A 19492-nucleotide genomic window follows, 5' to 3' on the forward strand; every position below is an offset into this window, starting at 1 on the left:
AAATTCTTGTTGTAGGGCAAGGTCGCACGTTGGCAAGGTCTGGGCGATTTTCTCTCCTTAGTCAGCATCTCCTGGTGAAATTCTATGGGTAAACGTCGTTCTGAAGCACTTTGAAGAAGCGTTTTCCCTGGCCTGAAGTTCAGTGGTGCTGCGGTGAGCCGCGTTCGCTTAAATAAAGGTGCCAATGCAGCTTCTCTTGTGCCGGGCTGGGTGGTTGTTCTTGGCCCGTGTGCACCCCTCTGGTACACGGATGGCTCTAATGTGCCTCCGGACCTGGTGACAAGTAGGTCCAGGAATGCCAGTCGGTTGCTACTTTCTCTTTCCGTTGTAAACTTGATGTCGCTGAATATGTTGTTGATTTGGTTGAAGACATCTTCTATTTAATTTCGTTTGAGTATGACAAAGGCATTATCTACATATCGTACCCAGAGTTTGGGTTGGAGGACTGGAAGCGCTATCTTTAACAGGAGGAAATCTGCAGAAATCCTAAGCAACACACACACACACAAAATGCTGGAGGAACTCAACAGGCCAGGCAATACCTGTGGGGAAAAAAAAAGAGTAAATAATTGACGTTTCGGGCCGAAACTCTACATCAGCGCTTTCTTTTCCAGCTTTTGGTACGGTCTCGACAGATCCCACTGGCGTTGTTTTGAGCTGTGTGGAGATCTGCCCTTCGAACTTGAAATGTGTTGGCAGACGAAGGTTTAGCAGTTCACCTCTGCTGCTGGTTTTTCGTGTCTGTGCTGTATGTTTGGCTTCCGTTAGTACTTCTTCCACGGTTTCACTTGTCAGGTCGCGGTCGATTGTGGTAAACAGTGCGGCGACGTCGAAAGAAACCAAGATTTCGTTTTCTTCTATATTCGTGTCCTTTATCTAAGAATTGTTGTGTACTGTTAATGGAACTTTGGGAGCCATGTATCAGGTGTTTTAACCGCCTCCAGAGTTGTTTTGCTAGTTTGTATGCTTTTGTTTCTGGTTATGATACAATGTGACGTAGTGGGACATCTAACCTGGCCTGTGAACTTTACTCCATAGAACAGTGGTATATTGGCGTCACCTGCTTTCATCTAGAAGCGTTCTTGTTCGGAAATTTCATTCACCCGCTGAATTCTGCGTAATGTTGCACTGGTTCGATTGATTCGTTTTCAAGTCGGGTCCTCGTCAGTCAGTCGATAAGTGGCGGTGGCAACCAAAACCTTTCAGCTCTTTCTAGGATACTGCGGAGATTCTGGCGCAGGCAAACACGAAACATTTTAGAAGCCTGCTTCCCTTTTGATAACTCCATAAGCAAACATATTCAAATAGACGCCATCTACCAATCCCCAACAGCATAAGAAACGCGAGCCAATAGAATTCAAAGGTCAACTTAAGGGCTGGCCAATCAGCACCGAGGCAAGCCACCAAGGGTCGAAATAAAGGCGCGCCCTCCCGAAGGAAAACACCAACAACTGCGCGCTGATGATGTCCCCCCTCTGGTGATGAAACGTCTGCAAACTCGGGGAACACCGCGACATCAAATTATGTACCTGTCCTTTGGCCAGCCTTTCCTGTCATGTCATAGTACATTCTGCTTCTTGCTTTTAATCTGTGCACATGAAGACATGCAAAGAACTAGCGGTTGCAGATGAGAGCTGTTCAAATAGAAAATCTCAATGATCACTTTTACACCATACTGCATTTTATTACTGAAATTGAACTATAACATACAGGGGCGTAATACCTTATCTTTGCTGATCGTGTGAATTTAATAAGCCTCTGAAGACTGTTTTGGAATGTTAGTATGGAAGATAAGCATATTGTGCCTTGGAAGACGCAAGACTTTAAATTACAGTAGGGGAAAATTTGCAGCTGGAAAAACAGGAAATATGTAGAGGAATATAAATGACTATAGAGGAACATTTGTACTGTATCTAAACTGGAAGCACGGTAAATAGAAGCAAAAATAAGACATCTAACCCTTCAGGCCTTTCCATATCAACATAGCTGGTCATTTATTTTCTTCCTCTAGGAAAAAATTAGGAAATAAAATGTATCTCCAGCATTAAGAAACAAAACGTATCTCTTTCTTGACTGTCTCATGACCTGGTTGCCACTACCTTTGTAGTAGAGAACTCCACAGGTTTATTACGCTTGAGGTGAAGAAAATTCTTCTCATCTTTGTTCTAAATGACCTATTGTGCTTCTTGACACTGACAGGTGGTTCTGGATTTCCTAGCCATTGGGATCATCTTCTCTCCATCTAATATGTCTCAGCCTGTTATAAATTTTTTAAAAAACTAAAAACCTACAAAATTATTTTTATTTTATTGAGATACGGCATGGAATAGGCCCTCCTGGCCCTTAGAGTCACACTGCCTAGCAATCCCCTGATTTAATCTGAGCCTAATCACAGGACAATTTATGATGTCTAAATAACCTACCAACTAGTACATCTTTGGACAGTGAGAGGAAACCAGAGCACCCAGAGGAAACCCACACAGTCACATGGAGAAGGTATGAACTCCTTACAAATGGTGATGGGAATTGAACCTGGGTCACCTGTACTGTAAAGCATTGTGCTAACCATTACACTACCGTTTGAAATCAGCTGTGGCTCATGCATTTGTCTCTATGGTAAACAAACTTGTCACCCTGAGAAAGACCACTTTTTTTCTTCCATTCTTATGCACGTTACTTTCACCTGGAAGTTCTCAAAAGCCATTGCAAATTTATGCCTATCAGTTTCGACTATCTATACCAGCGAATGTGCTGAAAAAACTTCTTGTTTTCCAATCCACATTGACTTCGAATCTCAGGTTTCTAAATATTCTTTATAGCAGACATCAGCATTTTCCCTACTCTGAAAGTTATGCTTATCTGTCTGTTTTTCCTTGTTTTCTCTCTGCATCACCCATTCTCCATGCAGCTTTCACTTAGCTGGATTTGGTAATCATTCTCCATTTCTGGTTATGCAAGTTGTTGACCCTTTAGGCAGGGAGGGCCTGGTCAGGGAGAATGGAGAAGAAATAGTTGCAAGTGGATTTGTCTGAAAACTGTTATGGGAGGCAACGCTGAGGGAGTGGCAATAAATAAATTGAAGAAACTTAGCAAAGGCAGAAAGGTAAAGAATTTGAAGGCAATGGAAATACAGAAACTTCTCTGGTTGAGTGATATGATATGGAGGCAGCTGGAGGTACAAAAACAGAAGTTATCATTGGACGTAGGCTTAGAGAGGAATGGTTGAGTATTTTAAATGGATGGCATGGAAGGAGATGAGAAACTTGAAGAAAAGTACTTTCACCTTAGCAAATGCTAATTGACAAAGTAGGGCTCAACAGGGGGATATGAATCAAATGGGTCACAGTCATTGATGATGCTAATGTGAGAAGCCATGCTGCACCTTGCGTTACCCAGGGCATTTCCAACAACATTTTGCAAACTAATTTTAGTTCATTCTGGCAATTGTGCATGATGCCTTTCCTCATTATCAGCATAACAGCCAGATTTAACAGGGTTTGAATTTTGTTGTCTATGTACATAATAAACTTTAGTTCCCAGCAGGCAATGAGGGCTGTTCACCCCAGAACCAGAAATGTTCATGAGCTGGTCACACACGCGCCTGTTGAACAGTGTTGAGAATAAAATGTGCTGGTGTTTACCCAAGCCAGGTTTGTCATTATTTAAGAACAAACATAATATGAACCCAGTGGACATCACAATTAACTGAAATCTCAGCCACAACTGCAGCTTCATTTTCACCTAACTCAGGAGAGAGCATTGCCTGACCAACTTTCTGGGTAGCGAACTTGGTTCCAAAAATCATAGGCTAATAATATTGTTGCCAACCTTGACAGATGGTTGGCTGTATTCACTGAGGTGCCTTTCTTAGAACCAACGATGGACAACAGTGGTTTGTGATCAGTAAGGGGGGGGGGGGTGAAGCATCTGTTATAAAGCATCTTGTGGAATTTCTTCACAGTAAAGGTGATTTCTAAGGTCCTTTCTGCTGCAGTCAGTGATCTGGCTGTGTGCATGACACCTTTTTCAGAACCATCAGGGAAGACATGAGGATATGACAATGCCCACTCTGTAGTTGGGTGCATTTCTCATGGTGACGATTGTCAGCCCTACGTTGAAATGAGTCAAGTGAAGGTTGGATGACAGAATATTCTTCACCTGATCAAAAGCTTCTTGACATTGCTTGGACCATTTTCATGTGGCACCCATGTTGAGCAGAACATTCAGTGGTTACTGATGCCTGTGTATTGCTGCAAGAAATACTGAATAATGAGTAATCATACTAAAAAGTGCTGACATCTGTTGGTGAAGGCATTTTGAAAATAGTGGTGATGTTTTTGGAACCCGAGTGATGACGGTGCTCATCTACCATGACTCCCAGACTGAAGGGCTCAAGAAACTACACTTATCTGCCTGACATCATAATCCAAAGTCTTGTAGTTTGTTCAAAACCTGGTCCAGGTGTTGGCTGACTTGTGCCCATCACAACGTTGTCCTTGAGGTAAGCAGCAACACCATCAATGCAACTCAGCATGGTGCCTATAACATGCTGAAAAATTGAAGGAGCTGCCTTCACACTGAAAGACAGATGGAGGAAGGAAAACAACCCCTTGTGTTGTAATGGTGAGAAGCTCCTGTGAACTTTCCACCACTTTCTTCCTGGAGGTAGGCTTCAGCAGAGTCCAACTTTGCAAAATAACGGCCACTGTTCAATTTTACAAAAAGATCTGCTGGTACTGGTGATGGGCACAGGTGTGTCTCCAGAGTCACACTGAGACTAGTTGAGAAGTCTGCACACAATCGCACCGTATTGGTTTTCCTGGTAATGACCATAGGAGCTGCCCAACGTGAGTAGTTCACAGCTTTGGTCACACCTGCTTGTTGCAGGTGTTCAAGCTCTTGCTCCAGGATTGGCAACACTGCGTATAGATCATAGAATAGTACAGCACAGTACAGGCCCTTCGGCCCACAATGTTGTGCTGACCCTTAACCCCTGCCTCTCATATAACCCCCCCCCCCCACCAGTATGGTACGGGTCTTTTGGGACAGAAGACTGGCTTTGCGTCTGGAAAGAGATGGAGTTTTGCTTGCAGTTTGTATGGCATCGACTGGCATGATTTGAACAGCCAATGTCTTCATACAGACCTCATCCAGAGGGATGCTTCAGAGATCAAGCTTGTCTGTTCAGTCAGTTCCAAGGATATTCAGATCTGGCTGGCCTGTTAGGTAACACACACCATTGACTTGATTACCGTTCAGCTTCACCAGGCAGTGCAGTTTGCTAATCAGCTGGAGGGTTCTACCCGATGTACTGACGAGATGATTTGACTGGCGAGGTCCCAAATTCCCACTACGTGTGATTGGAAATAATGGTGATGTCCAACGCTGTGTCAAGTTGTAGCTTGACCACTGATCGCTGATAAATACGTTGACGAACCATCTCCTGGGAGTGAAGTCCGCTTTGAACGTGACAATAAAATTCCTTGGGTATTTTTATTGGCTTTTGAAACTTCTTGACCTTGTGTTCCACTGGCTTTGAAAACCGGGAAGGACGGCAAAAGCCTTCGTGACCATTGTGATGGAATTTGCTGTAAATGTGTTTATTGTATTGGCAGTTTCTTGCATAATGCCACGCACCACAGTTCCAACAAGCTGTATTCGGCCACTTGGTGACCTGCTGAGTCTTGACATCTGGACCATTGGACACCGCATTGAGCTTGGTCAATTCGACCGGCTTGGAATAATCTTTCAGGCTGATCAAACACTGACGTTCTTGAGTGACAACTTGCAGAGTCATACCAGGGTCTTACTCCAGTCTCGCCAGAAGCTGTTGCAAATATCTGCATCGCCGGGTGTCTGATGCCCGCCAACAGAAAACAGACATTTGAACTGTGATTCAGTCAGGTTATCCAGCTTAAACTTTCCACATTCGCCATAGACGGTACCGGCATAGGTTAAAAAAAAGTCATCGGCGTCTCATTTAACCAGCTTTAGGCTATAGCAGTGAACACTGAAGGAAGATGAATGCTATTCAAAAATGTTTGTTAGCTGTCCGAGAGTTTCATCAAACGATAGGTTTGATCACAGTTCTCGGGCAGAATGAAGTTGAAACAGCGCTCATGTTCAGCGCACCCAATTTTCGGAGCAAAGTGCGTGTTTTCCGGGAGTCACCTTTCCTGACGAAGTCAAACCAGAATACATCTTCACTCTTGAACCATGATTCAAACATAACTCCCGAAGCGGCATCAATCTGAAAGATGGAAATGGACGCAACAACTAAGTCACACGAGTTCTGTTCAGCGCTTGACACCGACATCGATGAACTCACTGACAATTATCCTGCTGGTTAAAGTTTCAATTCACTTCAGCAGCACACCTCAAACTGGGCTCAACTTGGCGCCAATTTTGCTCGCCTATAACTACTGATGAGACCCGAATCCAGACAATAGAGCAAGCTGGAATTCAAAATAACCCTTCATTCGATTAAAAAAAAACACTACACCAGCCTCAAAACTCACACTCCCAGTACAACTGTTCAAATGTTTACCCCAGAGCAATTGAGTCCTCGGTTGGGACAACAACCAGTCAGTGTAGGTCAGCCTGGGATTGGATTTAGCTGGTTGTTTCGGCTCGCCACCGCAGTTTGCTTCTGGTAGACATTTTACCAGATTCTTTAGAGCCATCCCAGGACATGCTCAAGAATTGGGCTGGCCCAGGACACAAGCCAGTGCTTTACCAGATTTGCCTTTGGAAGCAAGAAAAGGGAGGGTCCAAAGGAGTTTCATGAGAATGTATGAGGAGAGTTTGATGGCTCTGGGCCTATTCTTACTGGAGTTTATAAGAATAAAGGGGAGATCTAATTGAAATCTATCAAATATTGAAAGGTCTAGATAGAATGGATGTGGAAAGGATGTGGAAAGGATGTTTCCTATAGTGGGTGGGGGGCGGGGGGAGATCTAGGACCAGAGGGCACACAGTCTCAGAGTAAAAGGATGAGCCTTTGGCACATTGAAGAGGGGAGTTTCTTTAGCCAGAGGGTGGCGGATCTGTGGAATTCATTGCTGCAGATGGCTAGTGTAATATCAAAAACATCCTTCCACACCTCCAATTCGGAGTACACAATGTTGCAGTACAAAGGAATCTTGGTGCCTATGTTTAATGTCACTGTTGTAACTATAATTACAGTTATAATTATATGGTTTTTGTCAGTTTTTCAGTCTTGGTCTGTCTTGTGTTTCTGTGATATCATACTAGAGGAACATCGTATCATTTCTTAATGCATGCATTACTAAATGACAATAAAAGAGGACTGCGTGTCCTCATAATCTAATCTAATCTAATAATCTAAATGCGAAGCTGTGACATGCAGGTGCAGCAGGTAATTAGGAAAGCAATTCCATTCATGTCTTTGGGTTCAAGCATATAGTTTAAATGTCAGTGCCATCCTATAGCTTTCCAAGTTTGTACAGCATTGCAGTCTTTCATTAGTGCTTTCTTCTGAATGCATGCAAGCATCCAAAACAATGCAGGGATATCTGGAGTTACTTCCCTTCTTCTTTCCAGTCAACGTTCATCCATCAACATTATGGATCCTTTCAACATCAGGCACTATGGCATTTGTTTACTTGATGGAAGTTGATAACAGAATTACTAATTAGAGAGGTTCCTAGAGCCAAATCTGGTTGTTCCTGCGGTGGCCCCAATCAACCCCTTAATAAACAGGAAATCATTTAAGTAGAGATTAGAAAGTTTTTTTTTTACTTCCAGATGTGTGCTCACCCAAATGTGTATGATTTTCTATTGAAGAGTCTTAGATTTTACCGAAGTTTCTCTTAAATAAAAAGAGAATTTGCTGGAAACGTTCAATAGGCTATACTATGGAGAATGAGAACAAGAGCAATATTACAGATCGAAGTCTTTTCATTAACTACTTTCTCAAGTTGGGAAGAATTAAGGGTGATCTTATTAAAGAATCTAAGGAGAAATAACAGGGTAAATATTGAGTTGATCCCATCAGTAGGAGAGTCTTGAACAGAGTTACAAGGAAAGTGGTTGGACATTTCAAAATGAAGGGCATATGGGTTTCTTCTTGTAGAGAGCGGCTAATCAGTGGAATTGTCAAACCCAGAAGATGTGGAGGCTCAGGGTCACTGGAGATATTTAAAATAGAGGTAGATATAATTTTGGAAGCTCAGGTAATTGAAGGCTATGAAAGACTAACATAGATGGGGAGTTGAGGCCTGGGACAGATCAGCCATCATCCTATCAAATGCTTCTTTTTTGTTTAGTGAAGTTGTTTAGCTGATCTTGTTAGAGATTGGCAGATGTGATGTGGGCATTGTTGAGTCATGACTGAAAGAAGATCATAGTTGGGAGTTTAACATCCAAGGATACACACTGTATTGAAAAGACAGGCAGGTAGGCAGAGGGGGTGAGGTGGTCCTGTTAATAAAAAATGAAATCAAATCCTTAGAAAGAGGTGACATAAAATTGGAAGGTGTAGAGTTAAGAAAGTAACTCATGACCTTTCAAGAGTCTCTAGATTCTTAAGTAGTTCTGGAGGAATGGAAAATTGCAAATGTCAATCCACTCTTCAGGCAGGACAGGAAGCAGAAGAAAGTATATCATATACTAGTTAGCCTAACTTCAGCAGTTGGGAAGATGTTGGAGTCAAGGTTTCGGGGCACTTGGGGACACACAATGTCAGCATGGTTTCCGTCAGGGGAAACCTTATCTGACAAATCTTTTGGAATTATTTGAGGAGATAATAGGGAGGGTAGACAAAGGAGAGTCAGTGGATGTTGTTTATTTGGATTTTCAGAAAGCTTTTGACAAAGTGCTGCACATGAGGCTGCTTAACAAGATAAGAACCCATGGTATTACAGGAAAGATACTAGCATGGATAGAACATTGGCTGACTGGCAGGAGGCAAAGAGTAGGAATAAAGGGGGCTTTTTTTCTGATTGGCTGCCTATGACTAGTAGCACTCTGCAGGGATTGGTGTTGGAACCGCTTCTTTTCACGTAATATGTCAATGATTTAGACGAAGGAATTGATGGCTTTGTGGCCAGGTTTGTGGACAATACAAAGATAAGTAGAGGGAAAAGCAGTGTTGAGGAAGCAGCGTACCTGCAGAATGGTAGCATTCATTTCGAGAGGGTACAAAAGGAAGGATGGAATACTGAGGCTTTATAAGCCAATGGTCAGACTGCAATTGAAATATTGTGTGCAGATTTGTGCTCCTTATTTAAGAAAATATGTTCTGGCATTGGAGAGGGTCCAGAGGAATATGAGGAATGTTTGATGGCTCTGAGCCTGTACTCACTGGAATTCAGAAGAATGAGAGGTGGCCTTGTTGAAACCTATTGAATATTGAAAGGCATTGATAGAGTGTATGTGGAAAGAATGTTTCCTATAATGGGGAAGTCTGGGACCAGAAGGCACAGCCTCAAAATTGAGGGACATCCATTTAGAACAGACTTGAGGAAAAATGTCTCTAGGTAGAGGGTGGTGAATCTGGAATTCATTGCTATAGATGGCTATGCTGGCCAAGTCATTGGGTATATTTAAGGTAGAGGTTGTTAGGTTCTTGGATTATCAGGGTGTCAAAGGTTACAGGCAGAAGGAAAGAGAATGGGTTGAGCGGGATAATAAATCAACCATGATGGAATGGTTGAATAGCCCAATCCTGCTCCTACTTTGTATCTTATGGTCTAAAGAGTGTGAAGATAAGAATCAACTGATTGTGGTCAGAACTGGAAAAGTAACAAGGGATTGGCTTGAATCCTTTGGTACTAAATTCTTTGAAGAATACTATGTCAGGTCTTTCCAAAGCTATTAGAGGCAATGGAGATAATGGGCACAATGATGCAATAGTGGAGTTCCAAAAGTGTGTAAGCATTGACAATGTGGTTTTTCTTACAACAGTTCCCATTGCTGACTTCTGCACTCATTCAGCAGTCTATAGTGTATTTCTTCCAATTTTTCAAAGGGAAAGGGATAAAAATGATAATTAGAACAACTATTTTCAAAGTTTTATTGAAAATAAATATTTGGAGTTTTGAACATTTTGCTCAATTTGCTCAATTTTCACAACTATTTATGTTTTTTGAGAAATTGTACATGATCCGCACATCCAAAAGCATATTTCTACTGTGTGGAATTTCTCTTGCTAGGATAAAATTGTAGGCTTTTTCTTCCATTTTACTTTTAAAATCCATGTAAATATTCCAATCTTAGACCTTGGATGATTCCAGTTTCAATCTTTCTTCAGTTATTGACATCTTTGATTCTACTTTCTTCCTTTCTTTCATTTCCTTTTTCTCTACTTCTCTCCTTTAGTGACTCTCATATACTTATTCATCACTTTGGCTTGGTAACAAATATTTCAGATAATCATTCAGTAGGAACAGTTCAGTAGGAAGGCCATGAATATTGTGATATAAAATATTTTAAAAATGGTTAAAATAAACTTTATGTATGCTTCTATGTTGATGATATCAGTACATAGAAAGTCATCTGGTATTGTTATTCAGTGGAATTCACTGGAATTATCCATTATTGATATTATTGTCAGTAATTCTACTGGACAGAAAAAATAGTTATTAACAAATATGATAGAAAGAAGTTATGAACTTCATTGTAGTTTCTTCTTCAAATTACTTCTCCCCTCAAACTTTGACACTTAGTAAACAATTTTAAAATCTTAACAATCATTGAAGAACATTACATTGAGAATCAACCATCAAAATGACCCAAGGCTGCTGCTTCACTAACCAACATTAACCTACTAATTTCACTCTCAACTCAATAGTATATGTTCAAGTGTATTCAATCCTTGACCCACTGTTTTCTTTGCTAAGTTATACACACAGAGAACACATCATCATTTATACCATTGTTCATCAATGGTGCCATTTAATAATATTGTGTATACCATTCATGTCCTAGGATGACATATCACTCCTACATTCTGAGATTAAGTGTTCACTTATGCAATTAGTAACATCCTCCACTCATAAACCTCCTTGGTTACTCTCACTAACTAGACTTCATCCATCAATGAGCATTCCTTTGCCAATGGAAAACAACCCAATGGTATACACTGCTGCAACACCTCGTGTATAAAAGAGGCCAAGTATTAAATTTCTGCACGTGGTTATTTCCAACCACTGAAGTCATCATGCCACGCCCATCCAATACACGACACAATGACGTAATCCCTTAATTCTCGCGAGAATTAAATATTGGTGGGGTCTTCAACCCAACAGAGTGACAAGTTGTAACTTTTGGGGATACTTGTTTATTATGCATTATTTATTTTTGGAATAGGTGTTAGCAAATAGTTGTGATTTATTTTAATATATGCAAACCATACTTTATTCCTATTGGTCAATTCAACGATATGCAAATTGTTCAATACGTCACTTCCAGGTGGAATGGAACGCCATTTTGTGAAGAACGTTGCGGTTGTGCAGTCAAATTGTTATTAAAAAAATTTTGGTTTTTTTTACTAAACCTTTATCTGCGTGGCAGAGGAAAGTTCGACGCCATCGGAAGGTTAGTTGGGTGAGGGAAATTGGCGCGCAATAATTTGAGTGAGACGAGCGGGATGAGTGCTTCCATGCACAGCTCTGCCTAGTGGTGAGGGGGCTGAAGTAGCGGCTCAGCATCGCTTCCACTCAACCTCAGTGCACCACCCCTCCCTCCGTTCCCTCCCCCCTCCTCCTCTGCAAAGGCGCTCTCCCTATCCATTTTACACCTTCGTTGACAGCATTCAACAGTCCGGGAATCACCTGCTTTGGGAGAGGTGGTAGTTTTTGCATGGAGGCAACAAGCATCGGCCAACAGGTTGACAGCGCCTGTTGTTACCTGTGCGCGTGCGACTGCAGGGCGCACCTGGGGCGCGCGACCCCCCCCCCACCAGCAATCTCGGCTCGTTACCAGCTTCCATAGACAACACCATAAGGAGACCAATAATAATAATAAATACCTCTTGCAAACTAAACTACCGGCGTGAACTCGCGGTACCAGTAGGATCCAGCAGTTTGGCTCCTGCGAGGTAATACGCGCTTGAAAACTCATTATAAAGTCCCTACCAGTCTCTGGGTGTTCAAGGTGGGTTTTTTTTGGGAAGATTGGGCAAAAGCAAAAATCAGCACATTTAATTAAATGTGGGAAAATGGATGAGAAATAGAAATGTATATTTTAATTACATTGGACTTAGGTGCTCCATTTATTGCAAACAATACGGCTTTTTTTTTGCAACAGTACAGAAGATTTTATAGCAGTCACTTATCCCAGATAACTAGGCAGTGCATACTTTTGAACAAGCAGTGAGTTAGAAAATGTTTACGTATTGTAAACATACAATTGAAGCACATTGCAGGGCGAAGTTGAACAAAATTGGTTGCAAATGTCAGATGCTTATTTTTTTAATGAAATAAACATTAACTCTTACACTAACCCAACCTTGGTGTTTATGGTACTCATGTAAAATTATGCCTTGTTTGTTTAGTTTGCCATAATTTCTAAAACCTTCAAATATATTTGAATTTAAAAAAAAATATTCTAGTCTTGGAAGAAAAAGCTAGACATGAGAACCTCCCGGCAAATGGAGGAGTTGGCTTTGCTACTGGTCCAGACTAGCCACGTGACAGTCACCGTGGTGACAGCAGATTATTAGATTGAGTGGTGTGATTGGAAACTACATTTGTCATTGGTCAGTTGGATGCAACAATTTTTATTGTTTGTTGCAATCATGTGATCACAATGAAGTGCTTCCATTGATATCTTTTCCCTGGGATGCAAAGTTTGTCATGGCAATTGTGTGAAATAGAAACTGACTGTTCACCTCCAGTAATAAAACTTCCAAAAGTATGGCACTGCAGATGCTGCAAACCTGCAAAAAAAGTAAATGCTGGAAATACTTGAGAGTTTGGGCAGTGTTAAGTAGAAAGAGAACAATAGCACATATTTCAGCTGTGAAGTACAAGTTGGAGCTGTGAAACATGAACACCACAATTAAAATCTTGGAAATGTCCAGTATCCGTAGGGAGAGAAAAATGAGAGTATGTTTGTTATACATAACAACATTGACATTTCTGCCTCACCTTTCTTGAAATCCTATTGACTTTCAACTTCATGCCCTTATCCAAGTCCATTTGGACCATCTCATGTTACACTTTCTGGGTAATAAAATATTTACTGAATTTATTTTTGGCCAGATTCGTGACTGTTATTAGTTCCCTGACTCTCGCATAAGTGAAGACATACCTCATCAGCCCCATTGATACAGTTACAGCACAGAATCATCCATTCCTGTTGACTAAAGGAATTTGCGTTACTCCCACTTTTCAACTTTTTGTCTTTAGCAGCTCATGCTTTGGTTTTTCAAGTTCTCATCCAGGTACTCAGAGGGTTCCTGTTTCTGTTAACTTCAGCGATCATTCAGTAAGATAATTACTCAAATTTATATCCATTTAAATCTGTGGTCCCCTTGTATTGATCACTTTGCCAAGGGAAATGATCCTTATTATTTACCCAGGCTTACACACCAATTAAATTTTTTGTTTTGGTGACAGTAATTGCAGCCTAAAAAGAACATTTCTTCATAATTGTTCTTTCTCTAGACCTGCTTAGATCCACGTAAATCTCATGTATAATCCCTATAGTGGTCTTGTAGTCTTCTATAATGTGAGGGACAGTAGAGTGGTGCAGTTCATAGAGCTGCTGCAGCCCAACTCCAGGGACCCCAGTTTGATCTTGACCCCCTGTGCTGTATGTAGAGTTCCTACATTTTCACTGTGACTACTTGAAATTTTTCTGGAGCTCTTGTTTCCTCACACATCCCAAGGGCAGGCAGGTTGATCATGGTAATTTGTAGAATTTGGGAGGAGTTGATGGAAATGGGGGTGGGAGTTGGGGGGGGTAGGAAATGAGATTGCTTTAGGAGCTGCCTTGGACTCTGGGTGGAAATGTTGCAAACAGATATAAATATTATTATAACTATAGCCACTAATGTTTCTTGCAGTTTGGCATCATCACAGTATTCTTCTTGTACACTGTACCTTGGCCAATAAAGAAAAGCATCTCATATACTTAGATCACCTTACCAACCTGCATTGTCACTTTCGGGAATGTACAGACATGCATTCCAAGATCTCTCTTTTTAAATATGTCTTTAATATTCAACCATTTGAGTTTTTTTTGCTTTTTTGGTCTTCACAAATGCATTCATTCTTACTTCTTTTCAATGAATTCTATTTGACACTTCTGCATTCACTTAACCAGTCTGTTGACATTTTCATGTAGTGTAGAACTTTCTTCCTCCTACGGCCACTTGACTATTTCTTGGTATCATCAACAAACTACTTAATAGTTATTTACTTTACATATTAAAATGCATAAAATCCTCAGTGCATACAACCTTGCAGTCACTAAAATTTCCATCTATCATTGGCCTTTGCTTTCTGCCACAGAGCCAACTTTAAACAAATTTGCCTCCCCCCCCCCCTTTTCTCTACAAGCTTTTGCTCTCTAGGTGAAGCAGTCTTGTTGGACTTTGTCAAATGCTAAAAGACACAAATACTATATCAGATGTTTTGCTCTAATTACTCCCCATCCTCTCCTCAAGAAGTCCATTTAAGTTGGTCACACATTGCTTTTCCTGTGCCTGTGCTGATTTATGTGAGCCCTTATTATTTTTTGACTACTTTACCTGCCACCTATATCAACTGACTAGTCTGTTGTTAGTTCACCTTATACTTAAAGAACAGTACACAATCACCAATCTCTCACAGCCATGTCATATTGCTTTTAACCAAGGAGAAAATTGTTGTTAATGTCTATATTGTTTCTTCCTTTTAAGAACCGAGGATGCATTTTATCTAATCCTGGCAGTTTATCCACTTTAAAAGAAACCATATATCGTGATAGGATTCTTCTTTTTACGTTTATAATTTCTAACACTACAATCTGAATCTCAACACCCCTCATCTTTGAAAACTTGAAGTGTCTTTCAAATCCACATCACGCTTTTAGTTTGGTCTCTAACAGAGCCCACTTTCCTTTCTAAATGCCTTTACCTTCACATTTATCAAATAGCTTGGGGTTATCCTTAATGTTATGTGCCATTGTTTTGTTTTATTAGCAATTCCCATTGGCTTTCTGAATACCTTTAAATTTCATGTCTGCATCTTCTATATACTACCTTGAGTTTTGAACCCTTGGTGTCTCTTTGAAATGCACTGTTTTCTGTTTTGCCTGTTCCACAGTTAACAGTTTTCTTGAATTGGCAGCTATCTCTTTTAATGATCTTGTTCAGAACTTTCACTTCATTTGTACATATTAGTTCCTCCTTTTATCCAGTTCAGTAGTTTTCAAACATACTTTAACTTGGTTACCATGCAGTGCCGATCATTTGCAATTATTTATTATTCATGTGACTTCAAAATAGTATCAACTATCAAAAGGAGTATAGTTCATTATAGTGGAAAAATCAGTGTTTAAAACAATTAAGTTCAAAGTAAATGTTAGTATCATATTACACGTATGTCACCACATACAACCCTGAGATTCTGTTTCCTGAGGGCATACTCGGCCTATCTACAGTGGCATGCAAAAATTTGGGCAGCCCTGCTCAAATTTCTGTTACTGTGAATAGCTAAGTGTGTAAAAGATGACCTGATTTCCAAAAGGCATAAAGTTAAAGATGACACATTTCTTTAATATTTTAAGCAAGATTACTTTTTTATTTCCATCTTTTACAGTTTCAAAGTAACAAAAAAAGGAAAATGGCCTGAAGCAAAAGTTTGGGCACCCTGCATGGTCAGTACTTAGTAACACCCCCTTTGGCAAGTATCACAGGTTGTAAACGCTTTCTGTAGCCAGCTAAGAGTCTTTCAATTCTTGTTTGGGGGATTTTCGCCCATTCTTGCTTGCAAAAGGCTTCTAATTCTGAGAGATTCTTGGGCCGTCTTGCATGCACTGCTCTTTTGAGGTCTATCCACAGATTTTTAATGATGTTTAGGTCGGGGGACTGTGAGGGCCATGGCAAAACCTTCAGCTTGCGCCTCTTGCGGTAGTCCATTGTGGATTTTGAGGTGTGTTTAGGATCATTATCCTGTTGTAGAAGCCATTCCTTTTTCCATCTTCAGCTGCTTCTTCTTTCTCTTTCTTTTTTCTACAGACAGTGTGATGTTTGCTTCCAGAATTTGCTGGTATTTAATTGAATTCCTTCTTCCCTCTACCAGTGAAATGTTCCCCATGCCCACTGGCTGCAACACAAGCCCAAAGCATGATCGATCCACCCCTATGCTTAACAGTTGGAGAGGTGTTCTTTTCCTGAAATTCTGCACCCTTTTTTCTCCAAACATACCTTTGCTCATTGCCGCCAAAAAGTTCTATTTTAACTTCATCAATCCACAGGACTTGTTTCCAAAGTGCATCAGGCTTATTTAGATGTTCCTTTGCAAACATCTGACGCTGAATTTTGTGGTGAGGATGCAGGAAAGATTTTCTTCTGATGACTCTTCTATGAATGTCATATTTGTGCAGGTGTTGCTGCACAGTAGAACAGTGCACCTCCACGCCAGAGTCTGCTAAATCTTCCTGAAGTTCTTTTGCAGTCAAACGGGAGTTTTGATTTGCCTTTCTAGCAATCCTACAAGCCATTCTCTGGGAAAGTTTTCTTGGTCTTCCAGACCTTAACTTGACCTCCACCGTTCCTGTTAACTGCCATTTCTTAATTACATTACGAGCTGAGGAAACGGCTACCTGAAAATGCTTTGCTATCTTCTTATAGCCTTCTCCTGCTTTGTGGGCATCATTTATTTTGATTTTCAGAGTGCTAGGCAGCTGCTTAGAGGAGCCCATGGCTGCTGATTGTTGGGACAAGGTTTCTTCTTCTATTTCCGGCAGTTTAGAGGCATTACTGCCCTCCGCAGGATGTACAATTAATTATAATTCTGCTTGCAAATACTGTATATGCTCATTAAATAGCAATGCCGCAGATTGTTTTCCTTCTCAAATTTTGTCATGTGGTTTCCAAATAATTGCATTGCCTCAAATTACATTAATTTCATTTGAATCATTTGTAAAAGTAAAAGCTCCTTGCTTGAGAATATTCATTATCGCATGCTTGACATTTAAAATAGTTGTTTTCCAAGTCTATCTGCTATTTCCAAGTTTTCCTTTTCTTGAATCAAAACCTGTAGTTGTTTATTGAGATCTTGAAATTCTTCCTCAGTTGATTCCATGTTTTCATTTTATAATCCGAATGCAGGTAATTCACTTTGCAACAAATTCCTTTTTCCTTTTGTAACTTTGGAATAAGTTCCTCCATTTTTAATCTGTTTTCCATGTCACTGAATTTTTGACAACAAGCATCTTTTTCAGAAACCGTCTCCTTTAAATGCAGTACCGTTTCGTCCAATCTCCTTCCAACTCAGTTGTTCTTATTGAGTACTTCTGTTTGTTGATGGAGTTCTGCATATTTACCCTGGGTTTCAACCATGTTTCTTGTAACATAAAATCTGAGGTTTTTCCTTAAATTCTGGTACATATTTCGTAAATTCTTGACCATTTGCGATGACTCCTTTCATTCCCTTGTTATATATATATATATATATATATATACACACACACACACACACACACATACAGCCATTAATTTCCCGCCTGTCCTGCCTGTGAACTGTTTGATCCTCCATTCAGTGTACTTTTGACTGTTTCCCACCTAACCCCTGTAATACCAAGATATTTTTCTGCAGACTTGACTATAATTTTAATTTTTTCGGTTCTTTTGTCTGTTTCCGCTGAACAGTTAATTGCATCTACCATAAACAGTACGAAATCCTTCTTACTCATAATTAGTGTCCTTATTTATCATATTACAACCCTCACAGTTCACCGGTTTATTATTCCCTGTATTTGTTTGCTTGATAGCCTTTTTTCCAGCAACTGCTTTCACTGCCTCTACATAACTGATCCCTTGAGCTACTTTTACATATTGTATCTCTGCTTCTTTCTAGCTAATAACGCACCCTCGATAAGCTGCACTGTGTTCCTCACCACAATTGCAGCATTTCAGCCTAGCTCCCACCTCATATTTTCCATATTCATGTTCTGCAGCGCATCTTCCACATCTTTGTTTCCCTCTGCAGACTGCCGCAATTGTGCCCGAATTTCTGACATTTAAAGCATCTTAAAGGTGGTGATATGTATATTCTGACCTCATAACACATATAACCTAAATAAACTTTAGTCAGCGATCTCTCTTCATGAAAGTTGATCATAACCGATAAACTATCACACTTTTTCCCATTTCTTGTAACTTTCAAACATTTGGCCTCAATAATTTTTGCTTCTTTTATGTTCTGTTTAATCTCATCCATAGTAACTTTCGTTGGTATACCCGAAATAACTCCTGTAGTCCACTTTCTATTGTTGGGTATTGAGCATTGTACATTTTTGCTGTCTATTTTATTTAATCTTATCACTTTGCCTTGTTGAGCACTGTCCTGATAAATCACTAATAGCAATCCATTTTGTAAAATCTTTGCTTTTTTGACTTCACCTGCAAGTTTGTTGATTATCTTCATCAAATGAATCAGGTTCCATTCACCAAAAGTCTTCACTCAGTGTTATAATTGCTTTAATCTCATCTTCTTTCTGTTGTTTTGCTATCCTATTTTGTTTGTCCCCTGACTCCTTAGAGTTTGACATCTCATACCTCAGTTTCCTTTCCTCACTCTCTTCATACCATTCCTCTATCTCAAACTCACTTTCACTATCTATCAACCTGTTCATCCTACAGGATATTTTCTTCATCAATTCAGCAATTGCAGCCTCCGTGCTCTGTTCCAACTCCACCAGCCAACTCAAATTTCCAACTCCACATTCTCAGCCCCAGTTCCAACTCAACCAGCACTTCACTTTGGCCATTCCCACAATGACCCTATTCTACTCATCACCATGAATTCTGGGACAAGGTTTGAGAAGTCAGGGTATTTATAAAGCTTTGAAATTTGCATCACCTGGCCTTTCCTAACGATGATTGTGAACAAGCCATAGCCCTAACAAGCTAATTAAGGTTTGAGACCTTGGTAAAAGTTATCTGAGAGCTCAAATCTCTTGGGGTGCCCAAACTTTTGCATGGTGCTCCTTTCCATTTTTTCACTCTAAAATTGTACAAGGCAAAAATAATACACTAATGTTGCTTAAAATGTTGAAAAGAATGTTTCATCTTTAACTTCATGCCTTTTGGAGATCAGTTCATCTTCTACTCACTTAACTATTCACAGTAACAGAAATTTTGACCAGGGGTGCCCAAACTTTTGCATGCCACTGTTTGGAATATTAACTATAAACAGGATAAATGAAAGATCAAGTAAAACATAGAAGACAACAAACTGTGCAAATGCAATTATGAATAAATAGTAATAAATAATGAGAGCATGAAATAACATGATAAAGAGTCCTTAAAGTGAGA

General features: G+C 40.2%; 1 protein-coding gene across 2 annotated transcripts in view; it reads left to right on the plus strand.

The window, feature by feature from the left end:
* Positions 1-2475: 2475 nt before the first annotated feature.
* Positions 2476-19492, plus strand: part of adnp2a (ADNP homeobox 2a) — a 37892-nt gene continuing 20875 nt past the window's right edge. The window contains exon 1 of one of the 2 annotated variants that reach the window (XM_063069924.1): positions 2476-2496. The gene's annotated coding sequence lies outside the window, so the exon portion shown is untranslated. Of the gene's footprint in view, positions 2497-11439; positions 11560-19492 lie in introns of those variants that run through there. The other variant, XM_063069923.1, reaches the window with a different exon arrangement.

This window comes from Mobula hypostoma, chromosome 17, assembly GCF_963921235.1.
Source record: "Mobula hypostoma chromosome 17, sMobHyp1.1, whole genome shotgun sequence".
In the NCBI taxonomy this organism is placed as follows: domain Eukaryota; kingdom Metazoa; phylum Chordata; class Chondrichthyes; order Myliobatiformes; family Myliobatidae; genus Mobula; species Mobula hypostoma.